The sequence below is a fragment of the Miscanthus floridulus genome, chromosome 3 (assembly GCF_019320115.1).
Source record: "Miscanthus floridulus cultivar M001 chromosome 3, ASM1932011v1, whole genome shotgun sequence".
NCBI lineage: Eukaryota > Viridiplantae > Streptophyta > Magnoliopsida > Poales > Poaceae > Miscanthus > Miscanthus floridulus.
In genome coordinates this window covers 72,891,742-72,903,870 of record NC_089582.1, presented here as the reverse complement: position 1 = coordinate 72,903,870, position 12,129 = coordinate 72,891,742, and the positions used below count along the sequence as shown (strand labels likewise).

The following is a 12,129-nucleotide window of genomic DNA, read 5'->3' as shown; positions in this document are numbered from 1 at the left end:
AGGAACAAGGAGAGGTTGGACCCAACCTAGCATGCCTACTCTGATAGGAGTGAGCACGCTGTACTGACCCTGCAAGGACCAGGGGAACAGTGGTCACCTCGGTCCGGTTAGACGCCATCCTTGCGTCATGCAGCACGGACAAGACAACACCACATAATGGTGGCATCTATTGACGGTCACTAACACCCATTTTGACCATCAACATTTTACCCAAAAGCATGGTAAAGTGAGGTAAATCATCATCACATGTGAAGATTATGTTTGAATTTCACCTAGTTCCACTTGTGCTTGTAGATTTATTTGTATGCAGGAAATATACCAAAGATTGGCCAAAAAGGTGACAAACATGAACATATGGAGCAAGTGGACATGGCAGGTGGCCCTAGGCCCATAGCCCAGTGCCAGCCGACCCCACATGGGCACCGATCGGTGCCACCTTGGCACCTACCATTTCACCGATCCATGGGAGCTGCTCCTAAGATAATCACAAGCTTCCATTCAAGGTGGTTTGATTAACAGACAAGATTAGATGCCGGTGGATCCATGGGCCCATTGTCGTAGATTTGGGAGCCTCCAACCGACTTACCAACCGATCTACCATCCGAATTTCAACATGTGTTGTTTCTTCAACTGCCATTGGGAGCCAACAACAGCGCTATGATCAAAAGGCGATGCATCCAAGGGCCGGCCACCGCCCCACTACCGCCGCCCTAGGGTGGCCACCTACCTCCCTGCTTCCTACAAATACCCCTCCCCTCACTATACACTATAAATAGTGGGTGTGGAGCTTGGTGGAGAAGTGCCCCATTCATTTCCAAGCTCTCCAAGTTTCTCTTAGCTTTCTAGCTTAGCATTAGCTATAGAGTAGTAGTCTAGTAGTGGAGTAGAGCAAGAGCGGAGCTTCTCAGAGTTTGGAAGAGTCTTTTGGGTCTGGTATAGCTCCTTTGTAATTCTTTCATTTTTGCATTACTTTATTCAATATTTATTTAATTACTTTATTCTAGTATTGCTTGCTTTACTTTAAGTACTTAGTCATTAGTGTTCATCATTAGTGAGCTTAGGTGCTTGTTGTTTGGCATTAGTAGCATAGGTTATCTTATCATTAGTAGTTTTTCGTTAGTACCAGTTCCACCGTCTGGTTAGGGTGCTTTGATCTTATTTCATTGAAGCTTGGATCAAAGTAGTAAGTTTATAGATTAAGCGTGGTGCTTAGGCTATAGATTACCTGTGGATATGGCTAGGCCTCCAGATAGATTGTGGTAGGTGGCAAGTGGTGATAGCCTTGTCCATCCTCTATATTCCACCATGATAGGTCTAGTTATTAAATCTTAGGGCTCGTGGTAGACCTTGTCTATTTAACTCTCCTAGTTGGTAGGTGTGCTGTGCCCTAAAGTACTATCACATTTCTACTAGTTATTTGTTTACACTTAGTTACTAGAAAGATATATCGCTCGCTCTCCCACCAAGCTATCTCTGATTAGCTTGTATTTAGTAGTTAGTTTAAGTAGTTCACACTCATCCTTCACTATCATTCACCTACCTAGGATCAACTAAAGCTTTCCTGTAGCAAATCCTAGTCCATTTATAAATTCTAGCCTTCCATCTTCCTGTGGGATAAATTATAAATTTGACACTCGGTACCCACCGAGCAAAGTGCTACACGATAGTTCTATGTGCTTGTGGAATCCTCCAATAGTCGTTAAGAACTATTAACAATCATTTCTGGCACCATTGTCGGGGAAGGCAACTGGCCTCGAATTTATAAGGTTGAATTTGTTAGCTAGGTTATTTTTAGTTATCCTAGTTAGTTTATCATTTTTCCCTCATATCCTATGACTACCCTACACGATCATGGGCGATAAGTCCATTCGTGATTTTTCAGCACCCTCGGCTGCTAATGTAGCCACCGGACCCAATGTTATCAATGAAGATGCTAACTTTGAGCTTAAGCTAGCATTAATTATGATGGTTCAAGCTAGTCCGTTCTATGGGAAAGCCCACGAGGATGCAAATGCTCACCTCTAACATTTCTTGGAGATTTGTAGCACATTCACCATTAAGGGAGTGAGCCAAGAGGCTATACGTCTTTGCCTTTCCCCTTCTCTTTTTTAGGAAAGGCTAAGCAATGGTTTTATTCTAACCACAACGCTGTAGATACTTGGGACAAGTGTTCCAACACTTTCCTAGTTAAGTTTTCCCCATGGGGAAGACTAATGCTCTGCGCAATAAAATCTCTAGTTTTCAACAACTAGCAGATGAGTCGATTCCCAAGGCTTGGGAATGAATGCAAGAGTATGTCTCTGCATGCCCACACCATGGCATGGGAGACTGGCTTTTGATCTAGAACTTATACCATGGATTAGTGCCGTTAGATAGGAGCCATTTAGATGCTGCTATTGGTGGTGCATTCTTTTCGCTAAGTGTTGCAGATGCAAAGACACTAAACAAGAAGATGGTCTCCAACCAAGGATGGAGCGATGATCGACTCCAACCCTGTAAATGAGGTATGCATTCAATTAAAGAAATTGACATGCTTGCGGCTAAGATGGATCTACTCGCAAAGCGAGTGGAACATTATGAGAAGGTGAGTGCCCAAGAGACACTCAAAGCTATGGATTCCCACATGACTTGTGAAGTCTGTGGAGATGTTGGACATTTGGGCAATTCCTGCCGTGAAACCCAAGAGGACCTCAACTTCGTCAACACCGATAACGGGTTTTGTCCTCAACATCAAGGCTAGAATCAGCGCTCCAACAACCAGGGAGGTAATAATTATTACTCTTCTTCTTGTTTGAATAATCAAGGTAATAATAGTTATGGTTTTTTTGAAAGATCTTGTTTATAGCAATGGTAGAATGACTGATAGTATAAATAAAAAGTTACATGCTGATGATAAGATGTTGGAAAACATAAATGCTAAATTGGATGAGTTTTTGTTGATATATTTAACACACACAGATAAATCTACAAGCGCACGGATACCGCTATAGCTTTCACCCGATGGTATTTCAAGTATCGTATCCATAGGGAAACATGTGAGACTAACTACGGTCTAACTTAACTAAGGGTAGCAACAAGGTTAGGATAAATAGGAGCGTAGAGAGGATAACTAAAGTTCTCTAGTTCTAACTTGGGTAAGCTTATGTCTTCTACTATTCAACTAGGGACATTACTAGGGAAAGACACCAGCAGAGGATGCTTTACTTCACAACCTCGTCCTATGTGCGCCTACAGATGGGAGGTGGACTACAAAGGATCAACGAAGCTATATAGTACATGCTATATAGAACTTATGTCACTCACGCGATCTACCACCTTTTGGAATATAGGATGCATCCATGATTAGCCCAAGTCTAAGCACCACGCTTACACTTAGATTAATACTCTACTCCCTCTAGAATAGGAATAAAGTACTCAAAAGAGTCATGATCCTGATGAACAATATAAACAAGATGCTTACTCAAATTAGAAGTTGATTACCAGAGATACCTTGAAGGCAAGCTCAAGTAGAATTTGGATCCGCCAAGGTACAAGCCATAGAGAGAGCACTGATAGGCCAACACCTCCTTCAAACTCTTCCCTTAATCTCTATCTCACTATTTCTATTTATAAGACTAGATCCTATAGAGGACAAATCTTCTCTTGATAGCTGGCTCTGATCCTGATGAGGAGAATATGAATTAGGGTTTCAGGATGGCTCTAGGGAGGGTGGCAGGAGCTGGTATATGTCGGCTGGAGCATCCAACATGAGCCTTTGGATCAAACTAACTTAAAGGACAGCATAGATGCAACCTAGGAGATAGTGGAGAACTGATATAGCAATGGGAGGCTGACATGGGGGCCCATAGGTTGGGCAGCCTCTAGGTGGGGCCGATTGGCCCCACATGTCAGAGACATGGGCTCCACTTCGGTGATTCACCTTCTAGAGTCTTCTAGAGTGTTCCCACATCGATTACGCAGTGGAATTCCATAATTTCCTTTGATGAATAGGTCCCCCTTGATGGTTTTTTGGATAAACCCTGCTGAAAACATAGATTCACCAAAACTCATGGAATTTATTAGTTTAAACCCCTATACCTATGTTTGGTGATGGAATTAAGTATAAATATAGGTTATGTTGATGGTTTATAATTGATGTTAGCGATCGTCAACAATTTTCTTCTGTCTTAAAGAATCAACTTAGTTTTAATAAGATGATAGAAACCAATTAGCTCAAATTGCTGCTGCTATCCCATCTAATGAAAAAGAGAATTACTGGCAAACCTGAGGGAACCATGGAGACAACCAACCTTATCACAGCAAGGTATGACTTCTCTAAGAGTGGTTGGGGATTTCCTATTAAGAAAGGTGATCCTAGGAACCCAATCATTACTTGCTCCATAGCCCCCACACTTTTCATAATGCCATTTGTGATCTAGGGTCTAGTGTTAACATAATGTCTAAAGCAACTTATGATAAATTGTTCTACACTACCTATCAACAGAATATCATCGGCAGTCCTCCGAGAGGTAGCCCACGAAGGTAGATTGATCGGTAGAGGAGCATGAGATCAAGAACAAGAAGGCAACAGAGACACATGAGTTAGATAGGTTCAGGCCATCACTATGATGTAATACCCTACTCCTATGATCTGTTGGTTTATATTAGCTATCGTCTGATATTGCATGTGTTTGGAGGGGGGTCCCTGCCCGCCTTATATAGTCTGGATAGCAGGGTTACAAGTTGGTTAGATCTGAGAGATAACCAGAAAGTAATAACTGATTATAGGAATCTTGGGATCATACATATCCTAACAGATCTCATAGTATCTTTGGGATATCTTTTAGATGTCTTGCAGAAGGCACCAACCAGAGTCATGCCCCACAAGACTTTGTCTTGTGGGCTGGGCCACCCCTGAGTGCATAGCCCATGTGGTCTGCCATGGGTATCCGTGGTCATACCCCCCATAGCTAGTCCCTGAGCACCTTGTACTAGTTGTGCAACACCATCTTGAGCTTGTCCGAGCAGGTGTAAACAAAGCCGAGCAGTCGAACTCATGGTCCGACCACCGTGATGAGTTGCCGAGCAGTTGCTGAGCAGCATGTACTATTACCGAGCAGCATGAACCGTAGCCGAGCAGCATAACCCAAGCACGGCTTGCCATAAGGGTGTAAGGAGCTCAAGTTCAGAATCAAAAATTTCTTCGTAGTGGATGAAGTGTGCCCACTTAGAGTCTGACCACGAGAAAAGGAGATAATCTTCCTTAGCATCGAGAGGCGCGGAGTCTTCTAGAATAAAGCAAGCACATTCACCACGAGGTGAAGTGTGCCCACTTAGTCATATTCATATGGTGCCAGGGTCCAAAGTAGAAGAATAGTAAAAGACCAGCTAAGCAGGCAGCCAGTCCTCGAGCGTAGCCCTGAAATGAGAGAGAGAGCACATTCACCGCAAGGTGAAGTGTGCCCACTTAGTCCCCGAGCCTGACAGTAGATGATGCAGTCATGTGGTGCCAGGGTCAGAAATAGAAAATATTAAAAAGACTGGCCGAGCAGGCAGTCAGTCCCCGAGTCATTTACAGAGATATCTAAAAAACTCCACCATGGAGAAAAAACCAGAGTAATGGCTGTGCAGTAACCATTATTGAGCCTCAATAAATGGCAGAGAAGTCAGTGATTATTCGGCGAGTAATAACCAATGACAGTGATAAATGAGCGACATGGGCTGTAGTTACTCGAAAGCCTAGGCTATGGCCCATTAATCCACGTCGGAGAATTCAGAGGGGCGCAAATTGTGGGCACGGTTTCCCAAAAACCCTCGAATGCAAGAGGGTGGGGAAAGTGCTTTATAGCTACGCCTCTGCATCCCGCGTTCATACCTTTGCCATTCTGCCATTCTGTCTTCATCCTCAATCCTCGTGTTTCTAGAGTCGCTTCCACATTTGCTTCCGTCGCCAAACCCCAATCACATCAGAGAGATGGCGCTGAAGAAAGGAGCTACCAAATTGAAGAAAACAAGCCCCAAGAAGGCGAGCGCCGGCACCTAGCGGGACAAAGAGTGGGTGCCATCATGAATGGGAGAGGCGGAGCTTAACAGATTGGTGGAGGCTAGCGTTCTTCCTGACCGTGCTACCGCCGGATGGTGGCCAACCCTTGGTGAGTCCTTCCCAACGCCTCATACCGATGAAGTGGTGATATTCGAGGACTATTTCTGGCGTGGGTTGGGATTTCCTATTCATCCATTCCTGAGGGATCTGTTAGAGCTTTGGGTGGTTAGTCTGTGCAACCTCCATCCCAATACCATTCTGCACATCTCAGTCTTCATCCATTTCTATGAGGCATATCTCGAAATCCTCCCCCATTTCAACCTCTTCCGTTACCTGTTCTGGCTGAAAATGAGACGCGGCGGTGGTTCTAAAGTGGTCGGCGGGGTGTACCTTCAGCTCGGTGATGGGATGGTGGGCGAGTACCTTACTATGCCACTGAACACATCATTGAAGGGGAAAGCCTGGGGGAAGAGGGCAGCGGCAGACGAACCGGAGGCACAGATGTTGGTCGGACAGAGAGTTCTCCCCCTGTGTTGGAGAAAGCCTGGTGGAAGAGGGCAGTGGCAGACGAACCGGCCCAGAAGAGGAGGAAGACGGCAGGTGCTGCTCCCATCAAATCAGGCGACATCTTGCTTGGCGATGATTAGACCAGTCAAACATGAAGGACCATTGTGTTCGACTGGTCTGATGACGATGAAGTTCCAATGGATCCTCCACCGAGCACGAAGGAGCCTCCATGCAGCACTCCCATGGGGAATCAATCAAGGGGAGGCGAAGAAGTCCCTGAGCCATAGACGAGGGATGTCCCTGAGCAACGGATGAGGGAAGTTCCCTCATAGCAGACGATGGGAGTCCCTGCGGGGCAAATGATGGGAGTCCCCAAGCAATAGGCGGAGGCAAACCTGGAGCAGTAGGCGAAGAGGGCCCTAGAGCGTGAGGCAGAACAGAGGTCGACTGTGGAGGAGCCAAGACCTCCTCCATAGAGTATGGGAGTCGACCCCACGGCTGCGCCTATGGCCTCGGGCAGGCACTGCCGATTTAAGAAATTGAACCGGCAGACCAAACCGTAAGTATTCTTGTCTTGGAGTTAATTTGCTATAGTTTCTTAACTTTTTTGATGACTAACGAGTTGACTTGATGTAGAGCAAGGCATACAACGGATCCAATCTTGCCCATCCAGACTAATGAGCAACCAAAGGCTGGCTCTAGGACGAAGGGAATGCCGGTGGACCCCATCCTGTAGTCCCCGGGTGCTCATCAACACGCGGGGGAGCCAATTGCCGTTGTTGGTGGACTTGGCGGTGGTGAAAAGCTGCCGTCAATGGTGAACGAGTCGGTGACTGCACCCTTGGTGATGGGAGGCACCACTGGGCCCTCTAGAGTAGAAACTATAGTTACCAACGTCACACCAGAATCTAGAGCGGAGAATCTTGTAGTGCCAAAGGAGTAGATGGTGCTCCTCGAGGCGTTAGAGGGCATGGTCAGACCCGCTATCCGGCCACCGAGCCCCCAGGTGGTGCCTCCGACTGCAGTAGAGGAGGACGAGGTGGAGGAGATCGAGCGTGAGGAACCTCGACCCCAAGTTGTCCAAATCCTTCGAAAGCACAGCGATGACATAGTAATTGTCGAAGAGGAGGACACCACCAGGGAGTTCAGGAGACTAGAAACCGCCCTTGCCATGGTGACGAAGCAGATCAAGGTTAGTACCGCGTCTGGAATGCTCATCTTTGATGTTGGGAATTGGATTTTGACATTGTCATTGTGCATTTGTAGGAGATAACTTAGACCATCGAGCAGCGCCGCCAGCTGATAAAGAGGATGGAGCCCCTCGCCGAGGAGAATGAAAAACTCAAAGTGGCGGTGAACGTCTCGAAGAGAAACATCCAGAGGGCTCGGCGTGAATGAGACCTTGTAGAGTCCAATGCATGGGACCTAGAATACTAGAGGGGGGCCCTGTCTGAGCAGCTATGGAGCCAGTTCAAGTAGCTGGCTACTATCTCTAGACAACTGAGGAGTGCCTCTGAGCAGTTGGAATAGATTTCCGAAGAGCTCAGAAGTGTATCTGAGCAGATAGCAGGTACAGTATATCGGCAAATGCACTTGGTATTGCTGAACAGTCATATTTTTGGTGGTAACTGTTGCGTTTGTAGAGCAAGATGTAGAGCTTGACCAACTGCGCCAGGCCATCAAACAACTTCGACTGGAGAAGGCAAAGGAGTCTGAGCGAGCAGACAAACTGGCCGAGGAGCTAAAAGGTGAATACCTCCTGGTCAGAATTACTATCAAAGTAGTTTCCTTGTATGATGGAACATTGTAACGCTTGCAAGCTACTATCATAAAGCCAAGGCATAGTTTGATGTGCTGGTGCAGGAGGCCAGGACCCAAAGGGATAACTTCGACGCTGTAGTCGCCGCAATTAAACCGGTGCTTGATAGCATCGACCTAGAACCGGGTATTCAGCTCGACGGTAGGCAGCAACATTCGGACATAATCATCCAGAGTGTAACACCTCTGGTGTTTTGACCTAGCATTAAAACTTGACATGTCATCATATGCATTGCAAAACATTCATAAAGTAGAAAAATTTGAATGCATTCACTAAATAAGCTTTATTTCATAAGTTGTTATTTTATGTGATGTATGTGATCCAAAACTCTAAATAAAGATCATGACCACAAGTGTCAAATTTCATGTGATCATGTGAGACCATGTGTCAATTGAATCAAATAACCCTAATGGGCCATGTAATTGGTCAAAAATCATAGTTAAGTAAAAAGGTAAACAAATCAAATTTGAATTCAAATTCAAATCATAAAAGTCCTTTTTGCCCCTTCTGTCTATTTCAAAATCAATTTGGAATTTGGGGGTGTGACAAAAAGCAAAGTTGAAGCTTATTTTATAAGGATCAACTTTGGTATTCAAAGTTTTTAAAGTTTACATATAAAATTTGGAGTAATTTTGAAATGATTCAAATGCTCAAATGCACCCCAAATTCAAATTTCAAAATGGAGGCAGAATTTGAAAATGTTCATTTAAGAAAAGTTGTAGAACTTGAAATGTTGAGAAACTTTTATTTTTGAATATTTTCAACTTCTTTAGAAATTTTGAGAGTAATTTGTAAAATGAACTCAGTGGCAATTCTGTAAATATTTCAAAAATTTAGTTGACAGCAGAGCGCCACCGCCTGCTCGCCACCGAGCTGCCGCCGCCGATCATCTTCATCGCTTCCTCGCATGGTGACATGTCTTTGTCTCCGTGGCGACCTCATTCAGGAGCTGGCGAAGCTGGACGCGCCTTCTTCTATAAATAGGAGCACCCGCTGCCGTCGTCCTTCTTTTCCTCCCATCGGTTCGCCGCCGGTGACTCTACCGCGCTCGCGAAATTCATCCTCACCGTAGCACCTCATGCCAATTGTGCTTACTAGTACCTCCGCCTCACCCTGCCGCTCCTTCCAGGTCCACTCACCTCGCCTCTAGCAGTCCAGCGCCACCGCACGATGCCTTCTTCCTCGGAGCCGGCCGAAGCACCGCCACCACCGACCTCGCCGTGGCCAGGACGCTCTAGCCCATCTCCGCCTTCACCAAGTACACCGTCGTGTTCGCGGTGAGCTCCTGAGCATGATGCTCTCTCCATTTTACTCTCTACCGCGCTGTAGCCGGTGTTGTGCCGTGCGCCGCCGTGTCTGTGCCACCGTGGCCACCATGGCTGGCGTAGAGCTTCCTCCGGTGCATCTGCAACTGTTCTGAGGGTCGGGTTAGGTTCGCGAGGTGTTGTAGATCATGATGGTGCTGTCCACTTCGTCGGAGCCTCATCATCGGCGCGTTTTGGCTGACCGGAGCCGGCAGCGCCGCCGTGCCTTGTTCTGTGTCGCTGACAGCGGGTCCTGGCTGTCAGTGAGAGAGAAAGAAAGAACAGAGAGATTTTGGTATTTTCTAAATTTTGAATAGTGCAGTAACTTTGGAAATTCATAGGAAAATAATTACAACTCCAAAAATTTTAAAAATTTGTGTATAGCTTTTGTACATGTTCTATTATGGTTTAAAAATATGAAACTTTAAATTTGTATAAATTTTTAATGTTTAAAAATTCAGTTAATTAATTGATAAATGTAATTTCCATGATTTTTGTAGGCCACTGTACAACTCCAAAAATTATGAAATTTGTTTTGGTACACTAATTTGTCATGAGGAAGCTTACATAAAATTTTGAGGTCATTTGGAACAAGTTCATTTTTGGGCTTATTTCCAAATTAATTAAAAAATGAATAAAAGCAAACCCTAAGTGTTAGGTTAGAGTTTGATCTTGTTTTGGTCATGTTTTGTGACCCGTAGGGTTTCAAGATCAATTTGGTCAAGTCACTTGTGTGGTCATTGATAGTAGAATTGCAAGTTGGTTTTGGTTGGCTTGCAATTGTACCGTGAAGGAAAGTTGTACTCAAGGTGTTATTATATTTCATGCACCATGAAAGCATCATGTTTACATTATCATCATGTTGAAGCATATGTTATTATTTCATGTAGAAACCGAGAGTGAACCGATCCAAGTTGAGCAAGTTGTGGAAGAATCCCCGGTTGTCTCGGGATTCGATATTTGTGGTACTGATCCAGAACCCGAGATCGTCAACGAAGGCAAGCCCCGGTTTATGCATTAAACCATTACCTTGTTTACTTTGAAAAGTTTATCACCTATGTTACCTATTGCATTAAGTTGATTATTTCAAATGTTACCTACTCGATGCATTGCCTACCTTGTTAATTGTTTACTATCCTTGAAGATGATTTCATTTACAAAGGCGTAGAATGCTTAGTATGCTTTATGGTAGGCTTTCAAAGTAAAAGTTTCAATACATTCAAAGATGGCATCCTGGCCAAGGAAAGAAAGAAGGTAGAATGAACTAGAGACTAGTCGGGTGACTTATCTTGAATATTGGGTAATGTTGCCAACTATGTCGCTTAAAGGCCACTCATTATGGATCTTCTGAATGAGACACTTTGTAGTACTGGTCACATACTCTGGTAAGCCTACTTCGGCTAATCCAATACTAAGACGAATGCCCACGCACTAGGAGTGGAGAGATGGTGGGAGTAGCGTGTACCCTCATGGCTAGAATGTGGCCAGATTTGAGGTGTGCTGTGCTCTCAGGTGGCGTGGAGACGACTTAGTATAGGAGGATCCAGTAGCGAGGTTGATATATGCAAGATTAAGTTCTACATATGTCGTGTGATAAGGAATCCCTAGCTAGGACTTGAATCAATTCGAATTGCTGGTGCTCCACGGATATGGAGACTCAATTCATTACAGAAGCAATGCAGGACTGGTGAATTACTAAAATTTGAGAAAAGGAATGGAATGAGAAGGATTGGAACATATAATATGAACACTTAGTTGAGATAATGAACTAAGAATACTTAGGGGTAAAACTTGAAAATAGGATCAAGAATAGTAAGCTTTTGGCAAAGAACTTTTGAATCTTGCTACATCCTTACCTTGCCCCAACACCTGCATCACTAAAGTCTATCACACCCTTTTACATCAGGTCAGTCTTGTTGAGTACTTTTGTACTCAGGGTTTGTTAACCCTTGTTGCAGGTGAGTCGCATGCGTAGGCTTGTTTTGGTCCCTGCTGCATGTCAGTGTTTGAATTCGATGACGATGAGGAATGATGAATGGCCTTTGGACAAGGCACTAGTTTGTATGATAAATAATGTTAATGTAATATTATTCTGCTACTATGGTTGTATGACACTTATGGTTATGTAAGTTTAAAACAACTGGTTTGTAATATTAAAACTTAAGTCTTCTACTTTATAATCTCTGGTATGTATATTGAAAACTGTTGTAATCTGTAATGTCTGTGATTGGGATCCTGTTCGGAAAAGATTCGTGGATGATTCGGGTTTCCCAAGGACACCCGATAGACCTGTTAAGTTGTTGGGAACTTGTGTACGCTATCAGAGGTCTGTTGAGACAACGATAGATGCACGTGGGCCCAATTTCTTAGGAGGTTCTGCCACACAGTGGTGCAAGGTAGCATGGGAGAACTTCTAGAGCTTCAACCGCAATGCCATTGTGTCCATCGCTACTCACGCCCTTGCAGTGGTTTGATCC

General features: G+C 44.6%; 1 non-coding gene across 1 annotated transcript; it reads right to left on the bottom strand.

The window, feature by feature from the left end:
- Positions 1 to 2,213: 2,213 nt before the first annotated feature.
- LOC136547713 (small nucleolar RNA R71) lies at positions 2,214 to 2,322 on the bottom strand. Its single transcript, XR_010781676.1, has one exon. It is a non-coding gene; the product is annotated as a small nucleolar RNA R71 (small nucleolar RNA).
- Between the last annotated feature and the right edge of the window lie 9,807 nt (positions 2,323 to 12,129).